We start from the raw sequence: 17,636 nt of genomic DNA on the forward strand, positions 1-17,636 counted from the left end.
AGCACAACACACACTAACACACCACCACCATGTCAGTGTCAGTGCAGTTCTGAGAATCATCCACCACCTAAATAATACCTGCTCTGTAGTGGTCCTGTGGGGGTCCTGACCATTGAGAAGAACAGAATGAAAGGAGGCTGACAAAGCATGTAGAGAAACAGATGGACTACAGTCAGTAACTGTAGAACCACACAGTGGTTCTATATGGTAAGTGGAGCTGATAAAATGGGTGTAGAAACAAGGTTTTAATGTCATGGCTATGTATGTATGTAATGTATGTAATGTATGTAATGTATGTAATGTATGTAATGTATGTATGTAATGTGACAAATAAACCTTGATTTGGTTTGATTTGATCTTGAAGACAATAGATTTGGACGCCGCTGCTAAAATTTTCCACTGTAAAATCTCCTCCCTTTATATGGGAAAAAAAAGTAACCAGCTAGATAAACATTAATTTGAGATCCAGATGATCCGAAGATTTATGGCCATCTCATCTTAAGCATTATAAGTTGATAATTATTAAAATAATTACATGCTAAAAGAAATACCTGACAAGTGATTACTGGTACGTTTGGAAGTTGTTCAGGTGAGTCATTCAAATTCGCTAAGCCTGAACCTATTGTCATGCACAGTGGTGGAAATATTACGCTTCTGGGTATATTGTGCTTCTATTAAGAAGTGTATTCAAACTTTTGACTTCATCTGTACACGACATCTAACACACTGCCCAAGCCTGTTCCTCAACCTGTGTAGCTGGTGGAAACATTTCACCCCCATTGAAAATGGTTTACTGAAGTAAAATCTAGAGTGCAGGTGACGTTCTCTAGTATCATGACAGGTCTGTTTAAAATACATGCATGGACTTTGACTTGTATTTGATGTCAGACAGGATGAACCTGAGATATTTCATGTTTTGTCTCATCAATTTCATTTCATTTATTAATAAACATCCATTCCTGCATTACAGGCCTGCAACACACCACACTTAAAAGACATTTTGACACCGAGGAGACCAAGTGATTTAGTGTTTCAGCTTTTATTTTGTCTCGTTCTTCCTGCCCTTTTTTACATTTGACTCTTTCAAGTATAAGTTTCTTTATTATAACAAAAAAGCTTTAGTTTGGATATTTGAGCTTGATATCTAGGTAAGAGTAGTCCTACCACTTCCACATCTTCTCCATTAGTGCTGAAGTGATCTTTCCTTTTAATTTCAGTGTTTTTATATTATTTTTGTGTTACAGTGGACCCTTAACTTACAAATTTTAAAAAGTTAAACCTATTTTTCCCCATAAGAAATAATGTAAACAGAATTAATCCGTGCCAGACCTCCCAACCCCCCTGACCTAACCTTTCTAATGTCTTAAATGGTCTTTTTTCCCCTTACATCTTAAATTATAGAATAGACATTCCTGTAATAAACAATAATAAACAACAATACACTGTAGTACTGTACTGTACATAAACACACAACACATTTTAGTACAGTACGTGTGCTGTACCAAATCAAAATGAAATCATTTTATTGTCACGTCACATTAACACAGGTGTGAAAGGTGATTGAAATGCTTAGGTGCTCAGTCCCTCACAGTTGCAATACACATTAATTACAAAAAAATATACAGTATATACACATTAACTTACATAAAAAAACTAGCACCATTTGTTCAATATATACAGATATAGTACAGGAATCTTTATGTGCAGATGTACAAAATTATGAAAAGTGAATGAATATAAATATATAAAATAGAATTGGAATAATAAGTCCGACATGTACAGTTATTGTGCAAGATTTGAATTACACATGGTAAAGTGCAGAGTGCAGAATGGGTTGTGGGGGGTGGATCACTGATTTTGAGGGGTGTACTTGTCCATTGCTGTTCAGCAGTCTGATGGCTCGGGGGAAGAAGCTGTCTCGGAACCGGCTGGTTCTGGTCCTGGTGCTCCTGTACCTCCTGCCGCTCGGCAGCTCTAAAAACAGGCAGTGGCTTGGGTGGGTGGAGTCCTTTATAATCCTCCTGGTCTTCCTCAGGCAGCGGCTGGTATAAAGATCTTGGAGGTTTGGCAGTTGAACCCTGGTGATATGCTGGGCTGTCCGTATGACCCTCTGCAGGGCTTTCTGTTCCAGAGCAGTGCAGCTCCCGTACCAGGCGGTGATGCAGCCTGTCAGTACACTTTCCACAGTGCAAGTGTAAAATGTCCTGAGGATGCGGGTACTCATGCCAAACCTCTTGAGCTGTCTGAGGAAAAAGAGGCGTTGTTGGGCCTTCTTCACCACCCATGTGGTGTGTTCTGTCCATGTGAAATCCTCAGTGATGTGGACCCCAAGGAACCTGAAGCTGCTGACCCTCTCCACCGTGGCTCCGTTGATGGTGATGGGGGTGTGCGCTGTCTCCTGCTTCCTGAAGTCCACAATCAGCTCCTTGGTCTTGTTGACATTCAGATAGAGGTTATTTTCCTGCCACCAGTGTGTCAAGAAGCTGACCTCCTCTCTGTAGGCTGTCTCGTCTTTGTTGGAGAGCAGACCTATGATCGTCGTGTCATCTGCGAATTTGATGATGACGTTGGAGCTGTGACTAGCAGTGCAGTCATGTGTGTACAGGCAGTAGAGCAGGGGACTCAGAACGCAGCCCTGGCGAGCTCCGTTGTAGAGGGTCTGTGAGGAGGAAGTGATGCTTCCCATCCTGACCACCTGGCGTCGATCAGACAGGAAGTCCAGGATCCAGCTGCACAGAGAACTGTTCAGACCCAGGTCGCGGAGCTTAATGTCCAGTCTTGAAGGTACAATGGTGTTGAAAGCTGAGCTGTAGTCTACAAACAGCATTCTCACATATGTGTCCTTCTTGTCCAGGTGAGATAGAGCGGTGTGTAATGTCAGGGCTATAGCATCATCAGTGGACCTGTTCTGTCTGTAAGTGAACTGTAGAGGGTCCAGGGTTTCAGGCAGTGATGTGCAGATGAAGTCTCTGACAATGGGGCCAGTTTAAAGCATGCTGGCACGACTGAGAGAGAAAGCGAGAGATTGAAAATGTCCGTAAACACTCGCCTTGCGGGTGTTAATGCGTTTAAAGGACCTGCGCACATCAGCCACAGAGACAGTGAGTGTGTTCGCTTCAGTAGCGGTGGGTTCTACCGGAGGTGCAGTGTGATTTGCCTCAAAACGGGCGTAAAAGGCGTTTAGCTCGTCTGGAAGCGCAGCACTGATGTTCACTGCACCGCGAGTTTTTACTTTATAGTCCGTTATTGTGTTTAATCCCTGCCACATGCTTCTCATGTTGGTGCTGTTGAACTGCGATTCCACTTTTGCTCTGTACTCGCGTTTTGCTGCTTTAATGGTTTTACGGAGGGCATAGCTGGCTTTTTTATACTCGTCTGTATTTCCCGATTGAAAAGCAGCAGTACGTTCGTTCAGGGCTGCACGGACCTCACAGTTCAGCCATGGTTTCTGATTCGGATGCACACGGATAGTTTTAGTGGGAACAACATCATCTATGCACTTTCTGATGAATCCAGTGACTGTGTCAGTGAACATCTCCCAGTCGATGTCATCAAGACAGTCCTGGAGCATAGAGTCTGATTGGTCCGACCAGTGACGTACCTCCCTGATAGTAGGCGGTTCCCGTTTCAGTTTCTGCCTATAGGTAGGCAGAAGCAGGATGGAGGAGTGATCCGATTTGCCAAACGGAGCGCGGGGGAGGGCTTTGTAAGCGTTGCAGAAGGGGGTGTAACAGTGGTCCAGCGTGCGTGTTTTCCGTGTTTTGCAGGCGATATGCTGGAAAAACTTCAGCGAAACTTTGCTAAAGTTTGCTTTGTTCAAGTCCCCAACAACAATAAAAGCGGCCTAAGGACACGTGGTTTCCTGCTTGTTAATAGTCTTGTACAGTTTCCTAAGTGCCAAGTCCGTATCAGTCTGCGGTGGGATGTACAAAGCCGTAACAATGATTCCTGAAATCTATCTCAGTAGCCACAGCGGTCTGCACGAGATGATGAGGTATTCCAGGTCCGGGGAACAGAAAGACTCCATGAAGTGAACATTCCTGTGATCACACCAAGCATTGTTGATCATAAAACATACACCACCTCCTTTACTCTTCCCAGAGAGGTCCTTTGTTCTGTCGGCGCAGTGCACAGAGAATCCCGCTGGTTCAACGGCTTGGTCCTGCGTGTCCGATGATAACCACATTTCTGTGAGGCAGATTATACAGCAGTGCCTTGTTTCTCGCTGAAAGAGATCCGTGCCCTGAGTTTGCTGAGTTTGTTGTCCAAGGACTGGACGTTCGCCTTTTCCAGAGTCTGCGGCGTTTCCTCGGACGCATTGCCCAGGTGAATGGGGGCTCGTCTGTGTTTACAAACAATGGAACTTCATTGAGAAATTAAAAGTCCGGTGCGCGGTGAGTTATTGAAGATCTTATGTCCAAAAGTGTCTGTCTGTCGTAGATAAAGGTGCTGGCAACATTTAGTGTAAAAAAAGTTACATATATACATAAAATTAACAAAAAACTACAAACACTGAAGGGAGCTCGCAACATGGCAGCCATACTCGGCGCCATCTTGAAGTAATACACTATAATAAATTTCCTTTCTTTTTTTTATAAAATGTATCTACCAGAAACAGCAATAACTCTCATATTTCTCTATTATTTCCTTCTTTGTTTCAATAATGTTGTATTTTGTAGGTGTAATTGCACGAAAGAAAGAATACTTTACTGAGCCAAATTCCTTCTTCTCTCTCACTCACTGTCCCCTCTGTCTAATACACAGTGACAGCTACTGGCAGGAGTAATTATACAACACAACAAATAGTAATAGAGTTATTCATTTTCTCAGCACTGCGCTTCCTCTGCACTTTCTTTGAGGCCATTTTTATATTGAATTTTACAAAATATAAAGAAAACACAGAAAAAAACACCGCCCTCTGTCCGAATGTTTGCTCACTGTATATGTGTATATATAGAGAGAGAGAGACAGTTGGAGTCAACTTGTTCGTGACGTCAGGTGTTTCGTGAATTTCGGTTCATAATCCAAAATTTGTTCGTACGTTAAGTTGAAAAAGATCGTTTGTAACCCAAAATGTATAAAATAGAATGAACTAAAAAACTTAAAAAATAAAGTACATAATTGCTAAAAGTATAGCAGCAAGACTAAGCAGCAACAAATCACAAGATGCTTAAAGTGACAGTGTGACTGTTGTGTTCAGTATGTGGCAGTGTGTATAGTGTTTATATATGGATGTTATAGTGTTTAATATTTATATAAGGTTGTTAGGATGTATAATGTTTATATAAGGTGCATTGGATATATATGTAACCAAAATGCCCTAGAGCCATGTATGTGTATTTGAGAAAGATGGAAACGCATGTCAAAAAACCATTAACTTTGTTGGTGGATGGATTGCTAAGTAATGATTCAGCTGTTCTTTTGTTCATTTTTTCATTTTTTATCTGTGCAATTCAAAAAAAGAGAACCTGTTTTTATTGTCTGATAAAATACATTATAAAATTATAATAAGTTAATAAGAAGGAATAATGAATAAGAGTTATAACATTGATGTGTCGTCTAACACACAAGAACATGAGAACAGTGAGTAAGAGAGCGACGGGCTACAATAGAGGACTGCTGGAGAGCAAAATGTGGAAAAAGGCCACTCGGAAAGCAATTGGCTGTTGTTCATACAGGGTGGGACAAGCCGGACCAGGGTTCCTCATAACTGCTGGCTGACTGAAGGCGCCTGTGCAGAGTTGGGGAATAATGAGGATCAGGGTGTGGCTCTTCACATATGAACTCGCCTCGTGCAGGTGAGAAGAGGCAGTCGGTACTGAGCACGTGTCAGAGGGGGTGTGTGTCAGTTCCAAAGCTCCTCAGTCAGCAGTGAAGGATGTATCGGTAGAGGTGAAGCGTAACGCAACCAGGGTAATTGGATATGACTAGATTAGGGTGGAAAATTCTGAGAAAAAAAATTTAATAAAATGTGGAAAGACAAAAAACAAGGAAAGTAATGGCCAGTAAAGATAAACACTTGACAAAAAAGCCTGGTCAAACAATAAGGGAGATAAATGAGAGATTTTTGTTTGTTTTACCATCACTTTAACCTATTCATGGTTGTGGTGGGTGTATTTTACTGGGTGAGAGGAAGGAAACACCTTGGACAGGTCACTAATCCATAACAGGGCAAACACACACACATTGACTTCTAGGGAAAAATACACAATTAGCCATCACTATCTGCCCATTGGGCCAAGAAATACAAACAACAATACAAGTTTACATAAATGATCAGCAAGATTTACCATCCCTAGTGGTAACTGGAGCCACATAGTCATACAGTGTGTCACAGATGTCTCTCACCCTCTCAAGTATGAAAACACAGATGCCACCCATCTGAACCATCTATATGTTGTTCTGTCTTCTGTCATTCTTGTTAAGGTTGATACTGTAAGTCGCTCTGGATAAGAGTGTCTGCCAAATGCCGAAAATGTAAATAATAGATGCACACTCATGATTTCTTTTATGTTGTCAATTCATCTTGTAGCAGGTCGATAATGATCTTGCCGAGCATTATGTCCTTCTCCAGTGAATGTTCTCTTTGGTTCTTTGTGCAGTCCATGGAACTTTTAGTATTCTTCCAGTCATGTTTCTTGATCGTCCAACTATCACATCCATACATAACTGTTGGGAACACTGTGCAATTCACGAGCGTGTCTTTGTTGTATCCTGATGTCCTTGCATTTCCAAACCTTTTTGAAAGCGGTCTTGCCTATTACGATCCTTTTTCTGATTTCCTCTGTGATTGATGATGTCTTAAATATAGACAAAAACGCAGAGCTTGGGAGTTCATGACCTTGTTACCTGCTCGCTCTCCCTTTTAGTTATGCTGTAATAATTAGGGATGCCGGAGTCTAAAGCTACTCTCTGTGAAACTGATATTTTACTCTTCACGATTTCACATTGTAACTACATCTTCTGTTGTTTTACCCCAAGGTGGTTCTGACGGAAACCTGTTCATCCTTTTGAGGTTAAAGACGGAAGTGCCAACAATGCTGCTCCTGCTAGATGTGAAGGAAACCTGGCGTGTTTGCACCAAAAATATCCAGAACTTACAACGGACTTTATCGGACTGAATAATAAAGAACTAGAAATTATTTTTTTGCAAGTTATAACTTTTGGTTCAATTTAATTTTGTGTATGTATGATTTGTTTAAATCCTATTTATTTAAAGTATCCTCCAGGTCAACCGAGGAGGATGGAGATCCCTGCTGAGTCTGGTTCCTCTTAAGGTTTCTTCCTGTATTTTTTTTTAGCGCATCCAATAGTTCAATTTGCATCGTGCTTTCTCTCTATCTATGACGAGCTCTGCCCTGACTGAGGAGATCGAAGCTAACCCATATCCCCTCCGAAACATGGGCAGTAGCCGGATGCATTTTTGCCACCCACACATTGATGAGTGCTGTGCCACCTAGCGTTGCATGCGGAGAGACACACCCTAAGGGCACTCTTCCTCATCTCTGTGCAGGCACCTCTAATCAGCCGGCAGAGGTCGTAATCGCATTCTGACAGAGAGAGACCCACATTCGGTTCTTTGTCCCACCCCCCAACTGCGCAACCGGTCAATCGTTGCTCATACAGGATCTGATACAATGTACTCAGAATCCAGCTCTGGTTGCAGCATGTCTTTTTACCGCTGCGGCTTCTTCCTGTATTTTTAAGGGAGTTTTTCTTGCCACTGTCGCCCTCGGCCTGCTCAACAGGGGTTTTTGGTCTGTTGGTCCTGGATTCTGTAAAGTTGCTTTGAGGCAATGTCTATTGTAAAAGCGTGCTATACATTTTAGTCAATATGTGTTGTTGCCAGTATTTTGGTCGTCCTTATGTTTAGACTAAGACCCATTTCCAGAATACACTTTCTGATCTTGTCAGGCAACATTTTGAGCTCTTTCATACTTTCTACCAGTATGGTTGTATCATCGGCATATCTGAGGGTGTTGATAGTCCTTCCACCCAGCTTAATTCCACGGTCTTACTCGTATATACCTGCATTTCGCATTATTTGTTCTGCATAGAGGATGAATAGCTTATCCAATTCGCTATCTCCATCTTTTGTGTGCACTGTAGCCTCTTGATCCTTGTACAAGTTTGAGGGCTATCAGATGTTCAGGCACACCCATGTTTTGTAGTGTTGACCACAATCTTTCATGATCTACACAGTCGAATGCTTTTTGGTAATCAGTGATATTCTTTAGTCTTCTCGAGAATCCATCTGGCGTCTGCAATGATGTCTCTTGTTCCTCTTCCTTTTCTGAAACCAGCTTGGTAGTCAGGCAGTTCCCTTTCAACATATGCTTGTAGTCATCATTGAATGAGTGTGACTGTTCTAAATCACACACACACACACACACACACACTCTCTCTCTCTAGGGAAAAACATACAATTAGCCATCACTATCTGCCCATTGGGCCAGAAATACAAACAACAGTACACGTTTACATAAAGGATCATCAAGATATACCATCCCTACTGGTAACTGGAGTCACATAGTCATACAGTGTGTCACAGATGTCTCTCACCCTCTCAAGTATGAAAACACAGATGCCACCCTTTTCTGAATCATTAGTGGAGATCATTTGAAATCAGCAATTGACAACTACTATTGTTGTATTTGGCAGCCAAAACGAATATGATGCATTGTGGGATGAGTCAGAGGAAATATCCAGTAAGTACAGAGACTTTGGAATTTGTAGTTCTACAATTACTGACTGTAGTCCATCTGTTTCTCTGTATGCTTTGTTAGCCCCCTTTCATGCTGTTCTTCAATGGTCGGGGCCCCCACAGGACCACCACAGAGCAGGTATTATTTAGGTGGTGGATCATTCTCAGCACTGCAGTGACACTGACTATTGCTATTGCTGCTGTTTGAGTTTGTCATCTTCTAGACCTTCATCGGTGGTCACAGGACGCTGCCCACGGGGCGCTGTTGGCTGGATATTTTTTTGCTTGTTGGACTATTCTCAGTCCAGCAGTGACAGTGAGGTGTTGATCCACTCATACCAGCACAACACGCACTAACACACCACCAAAAATGGATGTTTATTAATAAATGAAATGAAGTTGAGCAGATAAAACATGAAATATCTCAGGTTCATCCTGTCTGCTATTAAATAAAAGTCAAAGTTATGTAAGAAACACTGCAGTTTTATTTTATCTGCATTTTCCATACTGTCCCAACTTTTTCTGATTTGGGGTTGTACTTATTTTAGTACTCAACATGACTTAGTAGAACAGGGCATGCCTCCATGTCATCTGGACTTAGCAGCTGCACCTTATACTTATGAAAAATCAGCTACACCCACTATGACAGATTAAGTTGAGATGTACGTGAATCATGCATTACATACATTGTTGACTGGGTCAGCTTTTGTAGTGACAAATGCTAGAAGAACTAGATATTATATTAAATTGTCAGCACCCGAGCCAAAATTAAATGAACTGGATTAGAGCACTACCACATGCTTTGATGAGCACAAAAATGCAAACTAACCACAATACTCACTTAAGCTCACATGAGATGTTATCTGGGTGTCCAATACCAAGAGCATGGTTTAGAAGACCCTATAAAGGTCATCACTTGAATGACTTAAGAATAATCTAAAAAGCTATGTGAAGTGTGTGAGATTCATCATGCTTTGTTAACACAGGTCAAATGGGCTTCAAGATAAATCATGAGGTGAACAACAAGGTAAAAAGGTGGAGTCATGATAAGCCCATTCATGCCGGTACTTGAGCCTAAAATAAGTTTTAAATACTGAATAAAAAGAATATGTATACATCTGAACTAACTGTCTGTGTCTGAGTGTGTTTATGTAGATGGGGACAGTTACAGTGTATCACAAAAGTGAGTACATCCCTCACATTTCTGCAAATATTTCATTATATCTTTTCATGGGACAACACTATAGACATGAAACTTGGATATAACTTAGAGTAGTCAGTGTACAACTTGTATAGCAGTGTAGATTTACTGTCTTCTGAAAATAACTTAACACACAGCCATTAATGTCTAAATAGCTGCAACATAAGTGAGTACACCCCACAGTGAACATGTCCAAATTGTGCCCAAATGTGTCGTTGTCCCTCCCTGGTGTCATGTGTCAAGGTCCCAGGTGTAAATGGGGAGCAGGGCTGTTAAATTTGGTGTTTTGGGTACAATTCTCTCATACTGGCCACTGAATATTCAACATGGCTCCTCATGGCAAAGAACTCTCTGAGGATGTGAGAAATAAAATTGTTTCTCTCCACAAAGATGGACTGGGCTATAAGAAGATTGCTAACACCCTGAAACTGAGCTACAGCATGGTGGCCAAGGTCATACAGTAGTTTTCCAGGACAGGTTCCACTCGGAACAGGCTTCGCCAGGGTCGACCAAAGAAGTTGAGTCCACGTGTTCGGCGTCATATCCAGAGGTTGGCTTTAAAAAATAGACACATGAGTGCTGCCAGCATTGCTGCAGAGGTTGAAGACATGGGAGGTCAGCCTGTCAGTGCTCAGACCATACGCCGCACACTGCATCAACTCGGTCTGCATGGTCGTCATCCCAGAAGGAAGCTGACGCACAAGAAAGCCCGCAAACAGTTTGCTGAAGACAAGCAGTCCAAGAACATGGATTACTGGAATGCCCTGTGGTCTGACGAGACCAAGATAAACTTGTTTGGCTCAGATGGTGTCCAGCATGTGTGGCGGCGCCCTGGTGAGAAGTACCAAGACAACTGTATCTTGCCTACAGTCAAGCATGGTGGTGGTAGCATCATGGTCTTGGGCTGCATGAGTGTTGCTGGCACTGGGGAGCTGCAGTTCATTGAGGGAAACATGAATTCCAACATGTACTGTGACATTCTGAAACAGAGCATGATCCCCTCCCTTCGAAAACTGGGCCTCATGGCAGTTTTCCAACAGGATAACGACCACAAACACAACCTCCAAGATGACAACTGCCTTGCTGAGGAAGCTGAAGGTAAAGGTGATGGACTAAACCCAATTGAGCACCTGTGGTGCATCCTCAAGTGGAAGCTGGAGGAGTTCAAGGTGTCTAACATCCACCAGCTCCGTGATGTCATCATGGAGGAGTGGAAGAGGATTCCAGTAGCAACCTGTGCAGCTCTGGTGAATTCCATGCCCAGGAGGGTTAAGGCAGTGCTGGATAATAATGGTGATCACACAAAATATTGACACTTTGGGCACAATTTGGACATGTTCACTGTGGGGTGTACTCACTTATGTTGCAGCTATTTATACATTAATGGCTGTGTGTTGAGTTATTTTCAGAAGACAGTAAATCTACACTGCTATACAAGTTGTACACTGACTACTTTAAGTTATATCCAAGTTTTAGTTCTATAGTGTTGTCCCATGAAAAGATATAATAAAATATTTGCAGAAATGTGAGGGGTGTACTCACTTTTGTGATACACTGTATGGTTAGACAAAAGGAGAAGAGAATGGGAATCTTGCAACCATCAAGGTTTTGAAGCCTGTCTAAAGTATAGCAGAGGGCACTCGTCATTACAAACACCCCATAGACCAGGCATGTCCAAAGTCCGGCCTGCGGGCCCATCACTGGTGTCGAACTCATTCCAGTTAAAATACGACTACTTTTTCTACCTCCTACCTTACAGTACATCCCTTCCCAAGCAGACACAAACTCTGCACTGGACTTTTTATACGAAACCATTAATGGTCTGGAAGACTTACATCCTGACACTGTTTTATTAAAGTGGGGGACTTTAACAGGGCAAATCTGAAGAAAGTTCTGCCCAAATACTCTCAACATGTTACATTTACAACTCGAGCGGAGCAGACTCTGGACCACTGCTGTATTGTCAAATTCAAGTCAAGTCAAAACTATTTGAACATTGTTTGAAAGCAACTTTACAGAATCCAGGACCAACAGACCGAAAATTCCTGTTGAGCAAACCAAGGGCAACAGTGGCAAGGAAAACCCCCCTTAAAATTACAGGAAGAAACCTCAGCAGGGACCCCCATCCTCATTGGGTGGCCTGGAGGATCATTTGAATAAATATGATTTACACAAAATTAAACTGTACTAAAAAATTATAACTAGCAAAAAATAATGGGAGTTCTTCATTATTCAGTTCAGTCTGTGATAAAGTCTGTAGTGAGTTCTTGACATTTTTGGTGCAAACAAGCCAGGTTTCCAACATCCAGCAGGAGCAGCATTGTTGCCACAGCAGTCTCGACTTGCAGGATTCAACCTCGGGGTAAAACAACAGAAAATGTAGTTACAATGTGAAATCATTAAGAGTAAAAATGTCAATTTTACAGAGAGTTTTAGACTCCGACACCCCTAATTATTACAGCATAACTAAAAGGGAGAGCGAGCAGGTAACACAGTCATGAAGGCTTTCACCTCCCCTACCATCATCAAACCTGAGTGATCGGACAAGAGAGGCACAATGACAGCAACCCAACATTCCTAATCACCACAAGTTTCTATGACCAAGAACCCCCAAACTCTGCGCCTCTGTCTATATTGCAATCAAAGACAGCTACAAAGACCTTTCCTCGCCCTGCATTTGGCAAAGCCGATCACACCTCCATTCTTCTTCTGACAGCTTACAAACAAAAGCCTAAACAGGTAAAACCAGTTCTCAGAACAATCTACTGATGGTGTGAGGAGACCATCTTCACACTTCAGGACTGCTTCTAAATCAGCAGACTGGCAGATCTTCCAGCAGGCAGTAGACACAGACATTAATGAACCATAAACCATGGGTCAACACGGGACACGGGTCAAACTCAATGCTCGAACTTCACCAAAAGACCTCCAGAGACAAGGCAGTTTTTAACTATGAAGCATCTGACCACAGACACATAGTCTACAAAGGAAGAACCTGTGATGTGAGTCCTTCCGTCTCATTACCTGACGAACTGAACACCAATTTGCACTTGAGGCAGGAAACACCTTCCCAGCTGTTAAACATACAGTTAACAACAGCAGCGGTACACTATTCATCTCTGTTCCTGAGGTGATCAGATCCTTCAGGGTTGTAAATCCACGTAAAGCGCCAGGCCCTGATGGCATCCATGATTGTGTCCTTAAAGCATGTGCCAACCAGCAAGCAGAGGTGTTTACAGACATCCTTAACCTCTCCCTCAGCCTGTCTGTGATCCCAACATGCTTTAAGAAGACCACCATTGTCCCACTACCCTACAGACCTGTTGGTTTGACCCCCTCCGTCATGAAGTACTTTGAGTGGATTATCAAGAACCACATCTCTTCCACCATCAATGAATCCTCTTCAATTTGCTTACCGCCAAACAGATCCACTGATATGCTCTCACTCACCTGGACGAGAAAAACTCCTACGTGCGGATACTGTTCATCAACTACAGCGCTGCATTTAACAATGCAATCCCAATTAAACAAATCGCTAAACCTGAAGACCTAGGACTCAACACTAATCTTTGTCGAGCAGACCTCACGTTATAAGGATTGGTGACCATATCTCCTTCACACTGATTCTAAACACAGGAGTTCCACATGGATGTGTTCTCAGCCCCCTTCTGTACACAACTCCAACATCATACTCAAGTTTGCTGACGATACCACCATCCCGGGCCTCATCACAAATGGTGACTAGACGGCCTACAGAGCAGATGTTGGTGAACTAGCTGAATGGTGCAGCGACAACAACCTACACCTCAACGTCAGCAAGACTAAGGAGATGATGGTAGACTACAGGAAGCAGCAGGAGGATGTGCATGTTCCCTTGTACATTAAAGGAGCTGTTGTGGAACATGCCAGGTCTACCAAGTTTCTCTGGAAGCACCTCACCGATCACCTGACCTGGTCATTCCACACCAAGTCAGTAGTGAAGTCTGCTTGTCAACGTCTATACTTTCTTCACAGGCTTAAGACGTTTGGTCTCCTACCCAAAATTCTGGTAAACCTGCATAAGTGCACCATTGAGAGTATACTGACAGGCTGCATGTCTTGCAGGTCCATCCTAGGTGCCTCAGAGTACAGAGAAGTTGATGCCGCTTCTGATGCCCTTATGGTTAACATAAGGCTTCTTTTTTGCACAGTAAAGTTTTAAGTATTATTTGTGCAGTAACTCTGTATTGTAGAGCTTGATAAAGGATTGATAAACTAATCCCTCACCCATGTGGTTATATCAGCTATTGTTGAGTGGTGGTTCTTGATGCAGTGACGTCTGAGGAATGGAAGATCACGGGCGTTTAGCTTAAGCTTGCGCCCTCGGCCTTTATGTACTGAAATTCCTCCCGATTCCTTGAGTAGTTTAATGATATTATGCACTGTAGAGCGAGAAATATGCAAATCTGCTCCAATCTCCAATACTCTACCCTTGCTTTTATCTGCTATCTGTTGCTGGTAGGATTACCTGTTGCTGGATTGCTTCCAGGTTCTTCTCCTCATGTCGACACTCCAAACTACACTACCCACAATCCATCACCTCATGATGTCAGCACCACAGTCTTTCCGTTCCTCATCCCCAGAATACTAATCATTCACACCTATTTGTCATTACTCGCCTCATATATGTACAGTATATACCCCTTCGTTTGTCATGCCACTTTGTGAGGTATTGCCAACTCTGTTGCCTTACTGACTGTTTGATTAGAATTTCTGTCTGATCTCTCTGGTTTTGATTCTCTTTTGTATTTTGGTTTTGTCTTTTGGATTCTCCCTTTGATTTTGGTAGCCTGTTTACTCTTGTTATTTGGTCTTGACCATTGGCTTGTATCTTGGTTTCTGGCTCTGTCTCTTTCCCCTCTGTTATGTTCACCATGGTTTTGCTACCAGGCTGTAATGCTTGTCATCAGAATAAAGCTGATCTATCTTTTAGCTCTGCTCACGTCGAGGTCTGTCTGTCGAACATTCAGTATTTTGTATCTGTACTGTTTTTAATTTGACAGGTTATTATTTATTTATTAATTATATGGCTCTAACTTTGGGACTCAAACTGTACCCTTGGGCACATTGGTTTGATCAGTATGGCGTTTTCAACAGCCTGCATAGTCCCTTTTACTCCCGATTTTAACGCGTTATGCTTCATCTCCACTGGTGCTGATCCCCGCCCCGATTGAGGAGAGCGAGTCTGACACACGCCCCCTCCGACACGTGTGCAGTACCCGACTGCATCTTTTCACCTGCACGAGGCGAGTTCATATGCGGATCAGCCTTGTGCACAGATTCAACGCTTTATTCCTTTCTCTGTGTGCAGACACCATCAACCAGCCAGCAGAGGTCGTAATTCGCTCGTTAGAGGAGTTCCTATTCGGCTCATCCTACCCTACGAACAACAGCCAATTGTTGTTCATGTAGCTGCCCAGCCCAGGCGGATGGCAGAGCTGAGATTCGATACAATGTATTCAAAATCCCAGCTCTGGTATGCTAGTGTGTTTTTACCACTGCGCCACCTGAGCAGCGACCTTACATATTTGAGATATATTCAAGCCCCACCAATACCGAATTTCCACTGTTGGGCGCCTGGGTGAAGCCTTTTAACCTTTCATTGCTTTCATGGTTATTAGATAAAACAGAGTCATTTTAGATAAAGCATCTGCTAAATGTAAGCGTCATTAAAACGTTGTAATTCACGTCTGCCTTTAATCAAGAATCTGGTTCTAGACTGGTTGAGATATGCCAGATTTTTGTGTTTTTGCCTGTGAGTAAATGCCTAAGAAATCGTATATAGTTTATTTACTTTTGCCAGTGTAAATTATTTTGGTTTAATAGAAGAAGAAGAACCTTTATTGTCATTATACTTGTGTACGAACGAAGGATAAAGATAAAAAGAAGAAGCAAAAGTGGAGATACCAGTTCAGTTTCAAAAATGATGATTTTATGCTATGTGGAGATACCAGTTCAGTTTCAAAAATGATGATTTCATGCTTGAGTGAGAGAATGGTTGTATGAAGATGTGCAAATACGCAGTGTTCAAGTTCACAGTCTATGAGGTGTTGGGAGGGGTGATGGAGGCCACAGTTCTTGGGAAGAAGCTGTTCCTCAGTCTGTTCGTGTGTGCACGAATAGCCCTGTACCGCCTTCCAGATGGTAACAGGGAGAACAGATAGTTCCCAGGGTGTGTTGCATTCTTACTAATGCTGTTGGCCTTGTTCTGTAAACGGCTGTTATAAACACTGTCCAAGTTGGGGAGTTTGGTTCCGATGATACGTTCCGCCGCTCTGACCACCCGATGTAGGTCCTTCCTCTCTGAGGCTGTGCAGCTGGAGTACCACCAGAGGTGGAAAGAGTACTAAAATATTGTACTCAAGTAAAAGTACTATTACTTTAATGAATTTTTACTTAAGTACAAGTGAAATTACTAGTCTAAAAATCTACTCAAGTAAAAAGTAACATTACTTAGTTACTTTTTTTAACAGGAGAGGGTGACAAGTGGATATAAAACTCACAATAGTTGTTTTTTATTCAAATCTAATAGAAAAAGCATGTTGATACAACATTTATGGATGTGTAATGTGTCATTTTAGTACAGACCATCCCATAAAACTTTTTCAAACTGTATAACCACTAGTGATGGATCGATTCTATTGAACGGCTCTCTAAAACGAACGAAAGGAACTGAGTCGTGCCTTTGGGAGTCGTTATATATATATAAATATATATATATATATATAGTTTATTTCACCTCTGAGTACCACACAGTCATGCAGTTGGAGAGAACGCTCTCAATAGTGCTGCGGTAGAAGTTTACCAGGAGTTTTTGAGTTAGCTGAGCCTGTTTTAACTTCCTCAGGAAATAGTCTTTGGTGTTAATAATTTTCTTATTACTGATGGATCTATATAACCTGTTCCTGAACTTCAACCACATCTCTTTTTTTCTGTGTTTGAGTTTTAGACATATTTGTTTTTCATATGTGTGTGTGTGTGTGTGTGTGTGTGTGTGTGTGTGTGCTCTGTAATAGACTGGCACACCCGTCCAGATAGTTTTTTACCCTTCACCCAGTTAATTGTATTCGCCACGACCCTGAATAGATGAAAAACAGACAGTGGTAAAACAGATAATGAATGTTTGGTTGTTTATTAGGATTGTAACGTCATGTTTTACATTTTGGTTACATTCATGACAGGAACAGTAGTTACTCATTACACAAGATTCATCAGTTCACAAGTTTATATCAAACTCACTTATATTCACCTCATTTGCAAGTCTTTGAACTGTGGGAGGAAACCCACACAGACACAGGGAGAACATGCAAACTCTACACAGAAAGGACCCAGGACCGCCCCGCCTGGGGATCAAACCCAGGATCTTCTAGGTAATAAATCAATTATATCTTTAATGTGTTTAATGTGTGTCGTTATAAGTATGGCTCAAACATCAGAAGTCTTTTAGAAATGTTGTTGTTTATTGTAGATATGAGAAACATCTCATCAGGTATCAAATCTTATCAATGCATGTTTTTACCTCCCAAGATATTCATACCCTTTTTAAATCGTCACTTTGTTTCTTACAACATGAAATCAACCAGCTTTTTTATATACATTTTGCCTTTTTTAAATAAAATACAGTCCATATTTTCCAATCCAGTTTACAAATGTCTGGTAAAGACGACAGCAAAAAAACACCAGGTAGCTGGA

Source organism: Trichomycterus rosablanca, chromosome 1, assembly GCF_030014385.1.
Source record: "Trichomycterus rosablanca isolate fTriRos1 chromosome 1, fTriRos1.hap1, whole genome shotgun sequence".
NCBI lineage: Eukaryota > Metazoa > Chordata > Actinopteri > Siluriformes > Trichomycteridae > Trichomycterus > Trichomycterus rosablanca.